The sequence below is a fragment of the Gopherus evgoodei genome, chromosome 9, assembly GCF_007399415.2.
Source record: "Gopherus evgoodei ecotype Sinaloan lineage chromosome 9, rGopEvg1_v1.p, whole genome shotgun sequence".
NCBI lineage: Eukaryota > Metazoa > Chordata > Testudines > Testudinidae > Gopherus > Gopherus evgoodei.
In genome coordinates, this window is record NC_044330.1 from 12,941,317 (window position 1) to 12,959,150 (window position 17,834).

The following is a 17,834-nucleotide window of genomic DNA, read 5'->3' on the forward strand; positions in this document are numbered from 1 at the left end:
TAGGGAAATATGGTCACCCTACTTAAAGTCCATTTCCAAAGTGGCCAGGCTGAAAAATGTTGGAACAGTTTAAGTAAACACATAGGCATGAATTGCAACACCTATAATGTTAATTTATATGGTGCAACATAAATAGTTCTCTGACAGAGGAACCAGTTTTTTTCTTGACAGCTTTATATTTTAACCCCTGCACCCCCATACCTGTGGAAATTCCTGTATACAAATATTGTTAAACTGGAGATGTCGCTGAAGAGATGAAACTATCAGAAACAATAAGTAATAAAAATCAGAAGAAAACATCCGTAGTTGGCAGAATGTTTTGTCATCTTGGCGATTATTTTGCCATTGTAGTCCACACTAAATTGTTGTCTCATTACTTAGATGTTGGTAATGATTAAGTTGGATTGTTGTAAAATTCTAGGTAGTCATCCTGAGCAATCAGCCTGAATGGAATTTTTTGGCATTTCTAACTTTCTAATCTGAAACAAATGCTTCTGTTTTTATCATAAAAGCAGGAGACGAGAATAGAGTTGAAACTTTACTTGGAATTTTCTTTTTTAAAAAAATGAACATATTCCTAAAGCAATTAAGATACGGTTGTTTGTATAATATTTTGGTTTGCCCCTTAGGAAACTATGAACGTTGCTTTAATAGATTCCTCAAAAAAGTCTAGTAGAAAAATATCTCTTATACTATTTCCATCATTCTTTCAAATATATATTGACAGAAAGTATCATAATATGGTTTGTGTTACAGGTGGTGTAATACCAAGGGCTGCACTGCTGCCACATCACAATTTTGTGAGGTTTCAGAGAGTAGTTCTGGTAAGGACACTCAATGATTTATACATTTTTTTAAATAGAGGTGGACTATTATTTTGATATAAATGGGTATCCGACTCTATATGAATTCACCGTATTGGTTAGGTATTAATTTTTGCAGTCTGCTGAGTTTTTACATTATGTATTATTTTATTTGATAGTTTTTAACAGTTCCTTTGGAGCTGTTATGTTCTAATATATAAATCCATGTTTGTCTCCTTGAGAGCTGTTATAATATAACACATCAATTCATAGTATGGAAATGTTATTAAATAGATCTTTGACAAAACACTTGCAGCAGCTTTATTGTTTCCCTGAAGTATGGAGCCATTATCATCTTAATATGGATCAACTTTGTACTTTTTTTTTTTTTTTTTAGTGTTTCATACACAAGATATTGCACATGGGCTGAAGGATGTGTATTTGAAGTGTTAAAACTTTGGCTGGTTTAAAAAAAAAGCATTTTTACTCAGACAAATTGTACCATTACTAGTCCTCTTTTCCCTGATTCTAATGTACTACAATAATGTTTTTGTTTTGATTTTTTTTTAAATATATGTATATAAATGAATTCCCCCTCTGGTCTCTTGACCTCTTGAATATTTCTTTACCTTCTTCTCTTTAGTCTATTGTCCGTTTCATGGCCAGAACCATAATAGAGATGAGATTACCTCACCTTTTTAACAAAGGCAAGATTATTTTCTGAACTGTATACCAACAGCAATGTTCATGTACTATGTGAGAGCACAATTGTGCCTCTTCTTGCAGCAGTAGGTAATTGATACTGTACTTGTATCTATGGAATTTTTAATATATGCTGTAACTTAACAAATGTCTTGTGGGTGTAGCAGACTTCTTTTCCCCACCATTCATTACAGTTTAAAGTAACCGTTCGTTGTGAGGAATCATACGTCTACAGAGGACACTCAAAGACAGGTTGGTTGTTTCAATGAGCCACCTCAAGTGTACAGAGGAACAGAGCAGAGAGAAGGATCTCCCTGACTTCAAGTGTTGATCCCAGAAGTGTCTGGTTACTCTAGCCCCAGTCCAGCAAAACACTTGAGCAATTGAAGTCAATGGGGCTACTACCATGCTTTCATTGAGAATTCCAAATGGGATCACCTTTTCTTTGTGGTTTTTTAAAAAAAAAAGGGGGGGGAGTAGGAAGATCTTTAGGTGTGGGAGTAGGGTTTGTTGGAACTGGGTGGTGCTGAGGCCCACAGCTAAGAATGAGGAAAGGGACATCCATTTGTAGATTTATGCTGATAAGAATAAAGAGGGAAGCAATTTTTCTTGTTATCACTGGATTGTGCATACAAGTATACCTTTAAAATTTGAACATGCTTGTATGCATGTCTGTTTTTCAACATGCAGTTATGTTTATTAGAGTATGGAATATATACACAGATGCATAAGCATAGATAATAATACGCACTTCCACACTCTGATGTCTGTGTTTTGGGGAGGTTGAAAGACATGCCCTTCAGACTTACGTAAAAGAAAAGTGGAATAATTAATGTTTGAGTAACATTAATCAGCTATTCTTTTTCTTTATCATCCTGCACCCTCAGGTGCATAGGGCCTCCGTCAGCTTCCGCTGTTTATTTCGGTCTTGTGCTGGTCTGTTCAGGCTTCTGTCATGTTGATGGATTTAGCTTCTTTCTTTATTGTTCTGCATAATGTTTCTCTAGGTCGCCCTCTTTTTCTCTTTCCAGGTGATGTACATACTATTACTTGCTATGGAAGTTGTGTTAGTAACATCCTTAAAGCATATCCTAAATTGCCATATCTTACCATATTTGATGTTTTAGATTGGCTTGGTCTACTTAGAATTTCTGATGTTGAAAGAAGCACTTTTGAATGGACTCCAAAGACCTATTGCAGGCCTTTACTTTGAAATGAATTAGTCTTCTCAATTTCTGTAGTAAACTGCAGTAACTCTGTTCCATTAAGGAGGACAAGATGCTGGTGTTAAATTCATATTTTATGTCCATACCAATCAAGCTACTTTTCCAAATCTTTTCAAGTGTATGAAAGCTGTTTGCTATTTCTGATATTTGTTGTTTGACATCTAGCATGGTGTCATGGTGTCACCGTCCTTGCACATCTCACTCCCTAGATAGGTAAAATGACTGACTTCTTTTAGTGTTTCTTCCTCCACTCTAAGGATTACTTTTGGAACACTGATTGCCATATATTTTCTTCCCCTTGTTGATACAGCAAAACAAGCTGGTATGTTTTATCTGCCAAAAGCTTTTCTTCCATTAAGTGATATGTTGAATAAGGAGAACAGTGTCATCACCAAAAACAAGATAATTCAGTTGTGCTTTGTCATTTGTCCATAAATTTCCTTGGTTGCCTTCTGCAGTTACTTTTCTCATGACTGTGAGTGACCAGTGCAAACAATAATGGGGATATAATACACCCTTGCCTTGCTTCAGTTATCACTTCAAACCATTGACTGATGATGTCTCCATCTCCGACTACACATTCAGCATTATATAGATCTTTGGTGATTCTGATTATTTTTGCTGGTTTTTCATAGAATGCTATAATTTTCTAAAGACTGTCTCTGTGTACTCTGTCAAAAGCCTTCTGGAAATCTATAAAATTTATTACAAGAGATGCTTGCCACACCTCACTTAATTATGTAATACATCTGAGAACAACAGCATGGTCTGCACTTGATCTCAAGGTCTAAAACCTGGATGTTCCTTCTAAATTGAAGGTCTGGTTGCTTCCTGAGATCTTTCAGGATGATGTTGCCCATGATTTTTCCAGGTACCGAGTGTAACGTTATTGCAATTGGTAAAATCACCCTTCTTTGGCAATTTCATTATAAAGCCTCTCTTCCAGCTCTCTTGGGTTCTTTTCTTCATTACATATTCTACCCCAAAACACAAAGGAAGTCTGGAGAACTATTGTATCTCTCTTTTAAAGTATCAATTCAGTAATGTTATCTTCTCCCAATTGCTTTCCCATTTTTGCATGTACTGATGGCTTTTCTAACTTTTTTTTCCCCATTATTATATCTCCTGAATCAATATCAAGCTCTAGTGGTAGGTCTTCATCATGTATTTCTAGTAGTTTGCTTGGGCTTGGTCTATTTAAAACAGCCTGAAACTGTTCTGCCCATTTTTTTCCTGTGTTCTTCTTCTATACTAAGAGTCTTTTCATTTGCATCTTTAATAGGGTCTCCAGCACTGCTAAAGTTTCCTGTTAGCTGTTTAATTATCTTATACAAGTTTGTAAGGTCATGTCTTGAGCAAGCATCTTCAGCCTCTTGATGTTTTTTGAATCAATATATGCCCTTTTAGATCTTCTAGTGTTCCTTTTTACCTCTCTATCCGAACTTCTGTATGCTTCTTACCACATGCATTCTCTTAGCCTGCATGAGTTTTTTGCTTTACACTTCTCTGTTTCACTGCTGCCCAAGTAACATTGCTAATCCATTTTTCCATTTTAGATTTCATTGTTGGAATCATCTTAGCTCTTTTTAGATAGCAGTCTTTGATGTTTTCCCACAGAGTATCAGTGTCTTAGTTTTCTTCAGTTAACTCTATTAGAACACTGAACCTGTTCTTCAGTTCAAGCTGAAAAGCACTTTTTGTGTTTGGGTCTTTTAATGGGGCACTGTTGATGTGAGGTCTTTTTAACCTTCTTCATTTTATTTAACTTGATATTCATCTTAGTGATAAAAAGACTGTGGTCAGTGCCCACATCTGCTCCCCTGTACCCACGTACATCTGCTAATGAGCTGCGAAACATTACTGAAATGCAGAAGTTTTCTTTCTGGTTCTTTGTAGTACCATCTGGGGAATTCCATATCACCTTATGGATTTCATTATGAGGAAATACTGTTCTACCTATCATGGTGTTGTTTACACTGCAAATTTCTACTAACCGTACACCATTTTGGTTCATGTCCAAATCCCTGCAGCACTTGCCAATAACTTTATCTAATCCATCATTGTTACTGCCAACATTTGCGCTAAAATCGCCTATAGTCACTAGGATATCATGTTTTGGGACCTGGATTAACACATCCTATAACAAATCCTAAAAAGAATGTTACTCATCTGGCTTTTTGTTCCCTGGTGCATAGCATTGCTAGGTTGACCAGATGTCCTGATTTTATAGGGACAATCCTGATTTTTGGTAATAGGAGCCTTTATAAGAAAAAGACCCCAAAATCGGGACTATCCCTATAAAATTGGGACATCTGGTCACCTTAGCATTGCATGACTTGTTAGTTTGAAGACTCTAGTCTGAAAGTTAGCTTTAATAATTCTTTCATTGACTGATTCCCACTTTGTCAGTGCCTGCTCTGCTTCATTCACCATTAGGATTGCTATGCTAGCGTCATGTCTACTACTGATGTTCACGGCGTAGATGATGTCTTATTTGTTTCTCTAAAGTATTGTTTGTTTGAACCTGTCGATCTGCATTTGTTGATTCCAAGGGCATCAAGATGGTATCTATCCATTTCTTTAATTACTTGAGCAGTTTTAGTAGCTTCATACACTGTTCTCAGATTCCAAAATCTGATTTTCATTACTGACCTGGTCTTGAGCAACAGGACTTTTCAGGACATAGATTTCCTTATGAGTTTGGGCAATGTCCATCATATTCTTCAATTGAAGTTGATCTCGTGTTCGAGCCTGCTGCATACCATTATGGCTCCGGTAGTAAGTTTTCTGTGGTACATTTATTTTTATGTAGAGAGATTACCAGCCCTAAGTACAACCCAAGGTCCACGGGTCCTTATTCATTATTCAGAGCTGTCCACATGTGAATACTCCCCATCTACCACCTGGGAGATATGCTCGTAGCTTTGAGTGCCCCCAGATTAATCAGCTATAACATAGGGAAATTCTGAAAAGCATTCACATTGTAAGTATATAAACTAATTGCAGGTAAAGATGTCAGAAAGTCATTGGGATCAAAGAAATATAGTTTTGAGAATCTGTAAAAATGATTTAAATGCTGTGAGCAGTATTTATTAGAGTATAATGAAAGCTAGAAAAGTTAGTGGGCTTTCCCACCCCCATTAACTTATTATTTTACTGACTCATGTTTTTAAAAGTGTTCATGTTTTTAGAATCGTAGAAATGTAAGAGCTGCCATTTGCACTTGTGAAACTGTGATTCAAATGTTTGAGGGGAGTTCACTTTACACTGTTGTAAGCATTGGCTATATTTGAAAAGCTATCTCATGTAATATGGCAGCATTTGGTAAGGAGAAGCCCTAAGAGTAAACTGGCAGAGGTAGTTACTGTAATTACCTCATCCCCCAAAAGAAACAGAAGAGGTCATTTGTGGGGCAATTAGGAGACATCTTCACTGCAGCTGCCTGTATAATAGCTAGCCTGTGGATACAAGGTGCAGCATATTTCCGTCACTGCTGCTGGTTAGCTTTTACGAACTGCAAATATTTTCTCTTCACAGTAAATTTTCAAAAGGGGGAACAGTGCTAATATTTCTAATTGCACCTTAGCAATGTGAATACTTTTCTGTGAACATGTAATTATTTTACAGTTAGGTTGGAGAAAATGTTTAATTCAAAATATGTTTTCTTTGTAAATGGCTCACAGACCATCTTAATATGTCTTTTATATACATAAAAATACATTTCAATTTTATATATCATGTTAAATGTTTCTGGTTTCAAGTTTTGAATAATGATTTTTTTCAGTTGGGATGAACTGAGAAATTTCTCAGGAATAAAAGCAGACATATGACATTGTCCTAAGCAATAAGGGGGAGGAAGCATTGCACTGGTTTTCAACTTCTCCTCTTGTGTGGCTCCTTTATGCCTTTCAAACCACTGTTATGAATAGCTTCTTTTTCAGACCCTACTGGTTTTCCTGCATGGGCAATTAGTGCAGAGCTTAAATGTAGAAATGATCTTTTGTGTGCATGTGTGAGAGATGCACTGAAGACTTCATGATGGTATGATATAAAGGCTTTGAAGGAATTGAATATGCTGTATTCCTCACAAGTACACTATCATAATTCTATGTATCTCGCATATTTAACAGAAAAGCAAAAATGTATCTAAAAATTATGATGGCTTTGAATATTTTATTGAGACTAATTGTTGTACCTGATCACATGTACAAGCAGGCTGCCTTGGTAGTAAAAGGCTATCTTTACAATGATTTAGAAGGAAAGAAAAAATAATACATTCTTAAATCCTCTAAAATTAACCTTTTAAATAGATTTTTACATGTAAAAGTGTCATAATTTAAAAGTCCAGTATCTAGGAACCATCTGGGGCTAGAACCAAGTGTTTGAAACCAAAGAATCTCCCCTTTCCAGTGGTATAAACCTCCTATTTCTAGATTTGCAAAGTTGCAAGATCTGACTTTGCCACTGGATTAGGACTGTCTATGTCCTGCCTTAAGAATATTTGGTTTCAGTTAGGGAATATAGGTCTCGAGGGGCAAAGGAGTAAGCAAATTTGTGGCAGGTAAATTTTTAAAAGAAATTGGGTTGCTGCTTGGAAGTTTAAAGTGTTAGAATAACTCCCAGCAGAAACTGATTTCGGTACAGGGCATAGGAGATGTGGTCAGAGATGATGGAATTTACCATGCACTCTACAACATATCAGCTGCACATCACCTTTGCATGTGTTCATATACACAGTAATAAAATCTTATGTATATGTGTTACAGTGGAGCCCAGTTAGGTCTTGATTCAGTAAACCACTTAAACACATGCTTAACTTTAAGGAGAATTAAGTGAGGGTATGTCTACACTACCCACCGGATCATCAGGCAGCAATGGACACAGCGGGGATCGATTTTATCACATCTTGTCTAGATGCAAAAAATTGACCCCTGAGCGCTCTCCCGTCAACTCCTGTACTCCACCACCACGAAAGGCACAGGCAGAGTCGACGGGGAAGTGGCCATAGTCGACTCACTGCGGTGAAAACACCACGGTAAGTCGATCTAAGTACGTCAACTTCAGCTACGTTATTAACATAGCTGAAGTTGCGTAACTTAGATCGATTTCCTTCTTCCCTTCCCCCTCCCCTAGCCCCTCCTAGTGTAGACTAGGCCTAAGAGTCAAAAGAATAGGTGCCTGCTGGTGGCACAGATATGTTGTCTTGTCAAAAACATACCAACACCTTTGAAGGGAATCATCAGTACATATTCATATGCAAAGCACAATAGAGAAAAGGGTCTTCAAGTGCATTCCTTATCAACACAATCACTGACAATTGAGGAGATCAGTAGTTTACACTAATATCCATATTAACTTCATTTCTCATGATTTACCTAAACTCCAGTACCCAGCTGCATTTACAGACTACTCAGCTCCACACAAAAAATTCCCTTTTTAATTTCAATGTATAACCAACCAAAAAGCATACAGTCAGTTCCTCCCAATCACACTGAGTTCCAACCTCGGTTGGATTAAGAATTGTTTCCTACAAAGGTACACAGTGGCAGAACCTAAATAATATGGTGTTTGACCACATACTTTGTACATAATGAAGTTATGGTAGCATGCTTGAGTGTGATTGAGAGGAACTGGAGATTGGATGTGTGCACTGTAGTTGGGTTTGTGTTGGAAATGAAAGGGAGCTTATTGTGCCATGGAGGAATCTATGTGTGGTAGAAGTTGTGGATAGAATTGCATTGAGGTAGGCTTTTAAAAAAAAAAAGATCTCTCTAGTTGCAGGGCTTCCAGGTGGCAGGCATCTCCTGGGATACATGCATTTGGCAGCCCTGTCAGAGTTGCCTGCATCCCTGCTGAAATCTCATGTATCCAGCACAACCCCTTGTACTGTTCAGCCTCCCGAACACCCAGTGGCAGCTGTGGTGCCTGCTCATTGCCTCTCCTCCCCTGTGACTACTCTCCCTGCAAACTCATGCCAGGGAGGAGAGAATATTCTGGGGAGACGGTGTTTGCTCCAGGAATTATCAAACCCCTTTTTCAGTTGTCCCTCGTGTGCCCTAGGTACTACTGACAACAACTCGCTACACTTGTATCATAACCTAGTCCCAGATTTGGACCTTAGCGTCCAAAATATGGGGATTAGCATGAAAACCTCCAAGCTTAGTTACCAGCTTGGACCTGGTAAAGCTGCCACCACCCAAAAAATTAGAGTGTTTTGGGGCACTCTGGTCCCCCCAAAAACCTTCCCTGGGGACCCCAAGACCCAAATCCCTTGAGTCTCACAACAAAGGGAAATAAACCTTTTCCCTTCCCCTCTTCAGGTGTTCCTGGAGAGATACACAGAAGCAAGCTCCGTGAATCTAAACAGAGGGATTCCACCCTTTCTATTTCCAGTCCTGGAAACAGAAGTACTTCCCTCTTCACCCAGAGGGTATGCAAAGTCAGGCTAGTAAATCTTAACACACCCAGATTTCCCCCTGACTTCTTCCTCCCACCAGTTCCCTGGTGAGCTGCAGACTCAATTCCCTGGAGTTCCCCACTAAAGAAAAACTCCAACAGGTCTTAAAGGAAAGCTTTATATAAAAAAGAAAGAAAAATACATAAAAATGGTCTCTCTGTATTAAGGTGACAAATACAGGGTCATTTGCTTAAAAGAATATTGAATAAACAGCCTTATTCAAAAAGAATACAATTCAAAGCACTCCAGCAACTATAGACATGTAAATACAAAACAACAAACCATCTTTGTACTTAGAACTTGGAAACAGAAGATTAGAAAGCAGGAAATAGAAAAAAACACTCCTCATAGCTGAGAGAGTACAGGCAGAAGACCCAAGAACAAAGGACTCACACACAAACTTCCCTCCACCCAGATCTGAAAAAGTCTGGTTTCCTGATTGGTCCTCTGGTCAGGTGCTTCAGGTTACTTTTTTTTTTAGGTGAAAGAGACATTAACCCTTAGCTATCTGTTTATGACACGCCCCCCAAATTGCAGACAGTGGGGAAAGCTCACTGGCGGCGATTTCCTCCTAGAACTTTAAACTAAACAGATTAATACAACACATGCACCGTTACATATACCACTAAGTATATAACTAACAGACTTCTACAGTTTAAGAACACTTTTTAACTACTGGATTCTGGGAAACTCTCACGGGAGAGTGCATCCGCTACTTTGTTAGAAGCTCCTGAGATGTGCTCAATTTCAAAATCAAAATCTTGGAGAGCTAAACTCCAACGAAGAAGTTTCTTGTTGTTCCCCTTGGCAGTATGAAGCTACCTTAGCCCAGCATGGTCAGTTTGTAGCTGGAACCGCTGTCCCCAAACATATGGGCGTAGCTTTTCCAGGGCGTACACAATGGCATAGCATTCCTTTTCACTGACTGACCAGTGACTTTCCCTCTCAGACAGTTTCTTGCTGAGAAACACGACAGGATGGAAGTTGTGATCCATTGCTTCCTGCATGAGAACTGCTCCTATACCACGCTCAGATGCATCCATGGTTACTAGGAATGGCTTGTCAAAATCCGGGGCCCTGAGCACAGGGTCAGACATGAGCGTTGCCTTAAGTTGGGTAAAGGCCTTTTGACACTCATCAGTCCACTTAACTGCATTTGGCTGGGTCTTTTTGGTCAGGTCGGTCAGTGGGGCAGCGATTTGGCTGTAGTGTGGTACAAATCGCCTGTAGTACCCGGCCAAGCCTAAGAAGGATTGGACCTGTTTCTTTGACCTTGGGACAGGCCACTTTTGGATAGCATCCACCTTGGCCTGTAGGGGGTTTATGGTTCCTTGACCCACTTGGTGCCCCAGGTAAGTCACTCTGTTTTGGCCTATTTGACACTTTTTGGCTTTAACGGTTAGTCCGGCCTGCCTGATGCGCTCAAAGACCTTTTCCAGGTGTAATAGGTGTTCGGGCCGGGAGTCTGAAAAAATGGCCACATCATCGAGGTAGGCAACTGCATAATCTCCCAGTCCTGCTAGTAGACCATCTACCAGCCTCTGGAAGGTGGCGGGTGCATTTCGAAGGCCGAAAGGAAGGACATTGAATTCATAGACCCCCGCATGGGTGACGAATGCTGACCTTTCCTTGGCAGGTTCATCTAGCGGTACTTGCCAGTACCCCTTGGTTAAGTCTATTGTAGAGATGAACTGGGCCCGTCCCAACTTTTCCAATAGCTCATCGGTGCGGGGCATTGGATAGTTGTCCGGACGAGTTACCGCATTTAGCTTACGGTAGTCCACGCAAAAGCGTATTTCCCCATCTGGTTTGGGTACCAGAACCATTGGAGATGCTCATGCACTGGTAGATGAGCGGATTATACCCATCTGTAGCATGTTCTGGGTCTCCCGTTCTATAGCAGCTTGGGCATGAGGAGACACCTGGTAGGGTGGGGTTCTAATGGGGTGAGCATTACCTGTGTTAATAGAGTGGTATGCCCGTTCAGTCCGTCCTGGGGTGGCTGAGAACAATAGGGCGAAGCTAGTGCACAGCTCCTTGATTTGTCGCCGCTGCAGATGTTCCAGGGTGGTTGAGAGGTTCACCTCTTCCACGCCACCGTCTTTTTTCCCTTCGTAGTAGACACCGTCAGGCCATTCAGCATCGTCTCCCTGGACTGTAAACTGACAAACCTGTAAGTCTCTGGAATAGAAAGGCTTGAGAGAATTAACATGGTACACTCTGGGCTTTAGTGAGGAATTGGGAAATGCTATGAGGTAGTTCACAGTTCCCAGGCGCTCTTGGACCGTGAATGGCCCTTCCCATGATGCTTCCATCTTATGGGCCTGTTGCGCCTTCAAGACCATAACCTGGTCTCCTACTTTGAAGGAGCGTTCTCGGGTATGTTTGTCATACCAGGCCTTTCGCTCTTCCTGAGCATCCTTTAGGTTTTCTCTAGCAAGGGCTAAGGAGTGTTGGAGGGTGCTTTGTAGGTTGCTTACAAAGTCCAGAATGTTAGTTCCTGGAGAAAGCGTAAACCCCTCCCATTGCTGCTTCACCAACTGTAATGGCCCCTTAACCTCGTGACCATACTCAAGTTCAAACGGTGAAAACCCTAACCTGGGATGTGGCACAGCCCTGTAGGCAAACAGCAACTGCTGCAACACTAGGTCCCAATTATTGGAGTATTCGTTAATGAATTTACGTATCATGGCCCCCAAAGTTCCATTAAACCTTTCCACCAGGCCATTGGTTTGATGGTGGTACGGGGTGGCAACCAAGTGGTTCACCCCATGAGTTTCCCAAAGTTTTTGCATGGTCCCTGCCAGGAAATTAGATCCTGAATCAGTAAGGATGTCGGAGGGCCAACCTACCCTGGCAAAAATGTCTGTTAGGGCTAGGCACACAGTGTTAGCCCTGGTGTTGCCTAGAGCTACTGCTTCCGGCCATCGGGTAGCAAAGTCCACGAAAGTCAGTACGTACTGCTTTCCTCTGGGCGTCTTTTTTGGGAAAGGACCCAGAATATCCACAGCTACTCGCTGAAATGGGACCTCAATTATGGGGAGTGGCTGGAGAGGGGCCTTGACCTGGTCTTGAGGCTTTCCCACTCTTTGGCATACCTCACAAGACCGGACATACTTGGCAACGTCCTTGCCCATCCCCTCCCAGTGGAAGGACTTCCCCAACCGGTCCTTGGTTCTGTTCACCCCAGCATGGCCACTGGGATGATCATGGGCTAAGCTTAAGAGCTTCCCCCGGTACTTAGTTGGAACCACCAACTGTTTTTGCGGCTGCCATTCTTCCCGGTGTCAACCAGAAAGAATCTCCTTGTATAAAAGTCCTTGGTCTATAACAAACCGGGATCGATTAGAAGAGCTGAGAGGCGGTGAGGTGCTCCGTGCCGCCGCCCAAGCTTTCTGCAGGCTGTCATCTGCTTCCTGCTCAGTCTGGAACTGTTCCCTTGAGGCTGGGGTTACCAGTTCTTCCTCAGACTGGGGACTTGGGCTTGGTCCCTCTGGAAGCGATGTAGGTGATGGGGTTGTTTCCGTTGCTGGTGAACCACTCTCCGCTGGTGCACCTGAGGGTATTTCAGGCTCTGGCTGAGCCTTTTGGGTATGGCTGACTGTTGCTTCTGCCAGTTTTGGCTCGCTGGTGCCCTCTGGCGTTGAGTTTGAAGATGTGGTTGCAATTGCTGGTGCTGGTTGCTGTTCCAGTTCTGGGCCTGGGACTGGAGGGGCTGTGGCTGTTTCAGTGGTTGGCATGGTATCCGGGTCCACTACCTTTGTCTGGGTCTCTGGTAACACAGACGGGGCGTCTGTGGACGGCTCAGGAACAGGAATGGGTCTGGGAGCTTGCCTGGTTTGGCTACATGTAACCATTCCCACTCGCTTGGCCCGCATCACCTGGTTGGCCAAGTCTTCCCCCAGTAGCATGGGGATAGGATAATTGTCATAGATTGCAAAAGTCCACATTCCTGACCAGCCTTTGTACTGGACAGGCAGTTCAGCTGTAGGCAAGTCTACAGCTTGTGACATGAAGGGGTAAATTGTCACTTGGGCCTTTGGGTTGATGAATTTGGGGTCTACGAAGGATTGGTGAATAGCTGACACTTGTGCCCCCGTGTCTCTCCACGCAGTAACCTTCTTTCCGCCCACTCTCAAAGTTTCCCTTCGCTCCAAGGGTATTTGAGAGGCATCTGGGCCTGGGGATCTTTTGGGTGATGGTGGTGTAATGAATTGCACTCGGATGGCGTTCTTTGGACAGTTGGCCTCGATATGTCCCAGTTCATCTTCCATCTGATGGGTCACTGGGCCGAGGTGAGTTACTGGAGACTGGTGAGGTGGAAGAATAGGGCGTCTGTGGCTTGACTTGGGTTGTATGTGGGGTCTTTGGCTGTCCTTGGTTGTAGGGTTTATGCTCGGTGTGCCCCCTGGGGTATTCGTTCCCCTTGACAGTAGCTTTTTTGCTTTCTGCCACTTCCATCCATCTGGCTCCAATCTCCCCCGCCTCAGCGAGATTTTTGGGTTTTCCATGTTGTATGTACCGTGTTATGTCCTCAGGAACACCATCCAAGAACTGCTCCATTTGTATGAGGAGGTGCAGTTCTTCCAAGGATTTAACATTGTGTCCTGATATTCAGGCGTCATAATTTTTCCCAACGTAGTAGGCGTGTTTGGGAAATGACACATCTGGTTTCCCCTTTTGGGTTCTGAAACGCCGACGGGCATGATCCGGGGTTATCCCCATTCTGTATCTGGCCTTGGTTTGAAAAAGTTTATAGTCGTTCATGTTCTCCTTAGGCATTTCAGCTGCCACCTCTGCTAAAGGTCCACTGAGCTGTGGCCTCAATTCTACCATGTACTGGTCTTCCGAGATGCGGTAGCCAAGACAGGCTCTTTCAAAATTTTCCAAGAAGGCCTCGGTGTCATCACCTGCCTTGTAGGTGGGAAATTTCCTGTGATAGGGAACAACCATTGGCGCAGGGTTGTTAGGGTTGGCTGTGTTTTGCTTAGCCTTTTCTAATTCCATGGCCTGTCGGTGGGCTTCCCTCTGGAGTTCCAGCTGTTTTTGGTGGTCTGCATCTTTGGCTGCTTTCTCTCTGTTGTAGGCTGCCTCTCTTTGTCTTTCTCTCAGCTCCATCTCTTGTAGTCTTTTTTCCAGTTCTCATCTGTGTTGAGCTTCTTTGACTTGTACTTCGGCCTCCATTTTTGTCTTGGTAGGCATGGTTCCTGTTTTCTTGTGTTGGGGCGCCCTCTGGTGTTTATTGTCTGAACTGCAGGCTCTGTTGCCTCCTGGGGTCTGCCTAGCAACAGTGCCTTTTTCCCTTTCTTCCTCTAGCTAATGTTTTCAATGTAAAGTAAACCAGAAAAACCACTTTATTTGCATGTGTATAGTGCTGGTATGTAAAAGCAGCAAAGAATCCTGTGGCACCTTATAGACTAACAGACGTTCTGGAGCATGAGCTTTTGTGGGTGAATACCCACTTCTTCAGATGCATGTGGTGGAAATATCCAGGGGCAGGTACATATATGCTACCAAGCAAGCTAGAGATAACGAGGTTAGTTCAATCAGGGAGGATGAGGCCCTGTTTTAGCAGTTGAGGTGTGAAAACCACGAGAGGAGAAACTGATTCTGTAGTTGGCAAGCCATTCACGGTCTTTGTTCAATCCTGAACTGATGGTGTCAAATTTGCAGATGACCTGAAGCTCAGCAGTTTCTCTTTGAAGTCTGGTCCTGAAGTTTTTTTGCTGCAGGATGGCCACCTTAAGGTCTGCTATAGTGTGGCCAGGGAGGTTGAAGTGCTCTCCTACAGGTTTTTGTATATTGCCATTCCTAATGTTTGATTTGTGTCCATTTATCCTTTTCCGTAGAGACTGTCCAGTTTGGCCGATGTACATAGCAGAGGGGCATTGCTGGCATATGATGGCGTATATTACATTGGTGGATGTGCAGGTGAATGAACCAGTGATGGTGTGGCTGATCTGGTTAGGTCCAGTGATGGTGTCGCTGGTGTAGATATGTGGGCAGAGTTGGCATCGAGGTTTGTTGCATGGATTGGCCATCACATACAGCCCCCAGCTAAAACCCCTCCAACGCATCATCAAGGATCTACAACCCATCCTGGACAATGATCCCACACTTTCACAGGCCTTGGGTGGCAGGCCAGTCCTTGCCCACAGACAACCTGCCAACCTGAAACATATTCTCACCAGTAACTGCACACCGCACCATAATAACTATAGCTCAGGAACCAATCCATGCAACAAACCTCTATGCCAACTCTGCCCACATATCTACACCAGCGACACCATCACTGGACCTAACCAGATCAGCCACACCATCACTGGTTCATTCACCTGCACATCCACCAATGTAATATACGCCATCATATGCCAGCAATGCCCCTCTGCTATGTACATCGGCCAAACTGGACAGTCTCTACGGAAAAGGATAAATGGACACAAATCAGACATTAGGAATGGCAATATACAAAAACCTGTAGGAGAGCACTTCAACCTCCCTGGCACACTATAGCAGACCTTAAGGTGGCCATCCTGCAGCAAAAAAACTTCAGGACCAGACTTCAAAGAAACTGCTGAGCTTCAGTTCATCTGCAAATTTGACACCATCAGCTCAGGATTGAACAAAGACTGTGAATGGCTTGCCAACTACAGAACCAGTTTCTCCTCTCTTGGTTTTCACACCTCAACTGCTAGAAGAGGGCCTCATCCTCCCTGATTGAACTGACCTCGTTATCTCTAGCTTGCTTGCTAGCATATATATACCTGCCCTGGATATTTCCACCACATGCATCTGAAGAAGTGGGTATTCACCCACGAAAGCTCATGCTCCAAAATGTCTGTTAGTCTATAAGGTGCCACAGGATTCTTTGCTGCTTTTACAGATCCAGACTAACACGGCTACCCCTCTGATGCTGGTATGTGACTTCTAATGGGAGTGCTGTTGTGTGACAAAAGACTCTTAATAGTTCCTTAATGGTTTCTTGCTTAATATGCAAGCCACAACTGCCAGAGAGAGCAGAAAAAAAATTCTCTCTGGTTCCCTTTAATACCAAACTGTTTCTCTCTGCTTAAAAGCCCTAGCAGAGAAAAGAAAAATATAATATTCCTACTGGCTTCTGGATTCTCTCTATCCCACCACTGATTTGGACCTTAGCGTCCAAAATATGGAGGTTAGCATGAAAACCTCCAAGCTTAGTTACCAGCTTGGACCTGGTAAAGCTGCCACCACCCAAAAAATTAGAGTGTTTTGAGGCACACTGGTCCCCCAAAAAACCTTCCCTGGGGACCCCAAGACCCAAATCCCTTGAGTCTCACAACAAAGGGAAATAAACCTTTTCCCTTCCCCCCTCCAGGTGTTCCTGGAGAGATACACAGAAGCAAACTCCGTGAATCTACACAGAGGGAGTCCACCCTCTCTATTTCCAGTCCTGGAAACACTAGCACTTCCCTCTTCACCCAGAGGGAATGGAAAGTCAGGCTAGTAAATCTAACACACACAGATTTCCCCCTGACTTCTTCCTCCCACCAGTTCCCTGGTGAGCTGCAGACTCAATTCCCTGGAGTTCCCCACTAAAGAAAAACTCCAACAGGTCTTAAAGGAAAGCTTTATATAAAAAAGAAAGAAAAATACATAAAATGGTCTCTCTGTATTAAGGTGACAAATACAGGGTCATTTGCTTAAAAGAATATTGAATAAACAGCCTTATTCAAAAAGAATACAATTCAAAGCACTCCAGCAACTATAGACATGTAAATACAAAACAACAAATCATCTTTGTACTTAGAACTTGGAAACAGAAGATTAGAAAGCAGGAAATAGAAAAAAACACTCCTCATAGCTGAGAGAGTACAGGCAGAAAACCCAAGAACAAAGGACTCACACACAAACTTCCCTCCACCCAGATCTGAAAAAGTCTGGTTTCCTGATTGGTCCTCTGGTCAGGTGCTTCAGGCTACTTTTTTTTTTTTTTAGGCGAAAGAGTCATTAACCCTTAGCTATCTGTTTATGACAACTTGGAACTGCCAACGCCAACAGTAATCCTCTGCTCCTTTCTCCAGGCACTGCTCATCCAAGTAACCCAGAAATTCCCGGCCCTGCTGCTCCAGAAACTACCACTACCAGCTCTTTTGTCCTAGGTACCCTCATATGCACCCGCCCTGGAAATTCCCAACAGCAGCAGACCTCCCCCTAATTCAAGAACCACAGGCCTCAGGTACCCACACATCCAACTGCCCTGGAAGCTATGACGTGTGTGAAATATGTTTTTTGTTTTATACTGTTTTGTTTTATTCAAAGAATTGCTAATAATTTGCACTAATAGGAAGGATTGTAGACTGGAATCCTGCATATAGTGCAATAAGAGAAGGTATGTGAATGCTTTATCAGTTCTTGCCTTCTTTTTTCGAAGAGATGTAAATTATGAAGTAGGGCAGTAATGAAATTGATCCTTCTGTACAAAGGTGTAAAACCAGACTAGCTGTGGGTGCCATTTTGCCTATGACTCCATTAGGTCATATCCACATGTAACTGTTCCCAGGCCTGGGTTGAAGAGTTAAGATCACCAGTGACAAACTGCTACTATGAAATTTGCTCTAAATTTAATGCGGGGGGAAAGCTGGTTGGAATCTCACAGTGCCAGAAACG

The 17,834-nt window shown here is 42.4% G+C and overlaps 1 long non-coding RNA gene across 3 annotated transcripts in view; it reads left to right on the top strand.

The window, feature by feature from the left end:
• Positions 1–17,834, top strand: part of LOC115657222 — a 155,952-nt gene that overhangs the window by 115,028 nt on the left and 23,090 nt on the right. Inside the window, exons 3-4 of one of the 3 annotated variants that reach the window (XR_004001925.1) lie at positions 757–824; positions 17,249–17,403. The exons of 1 other annotated variant lie outside the window; for it this stretch is intronic. This is a non-coding gene — a long non-coding RNA (uncharacterized LOC115657222). The remainder of the gene's footprint in view (positions 1–756; positions 825–17,248; positions 17,404–17,834) is intronic. One more of the 3 variants, XR_004001923.1, reaches the window with a different exon arrangement.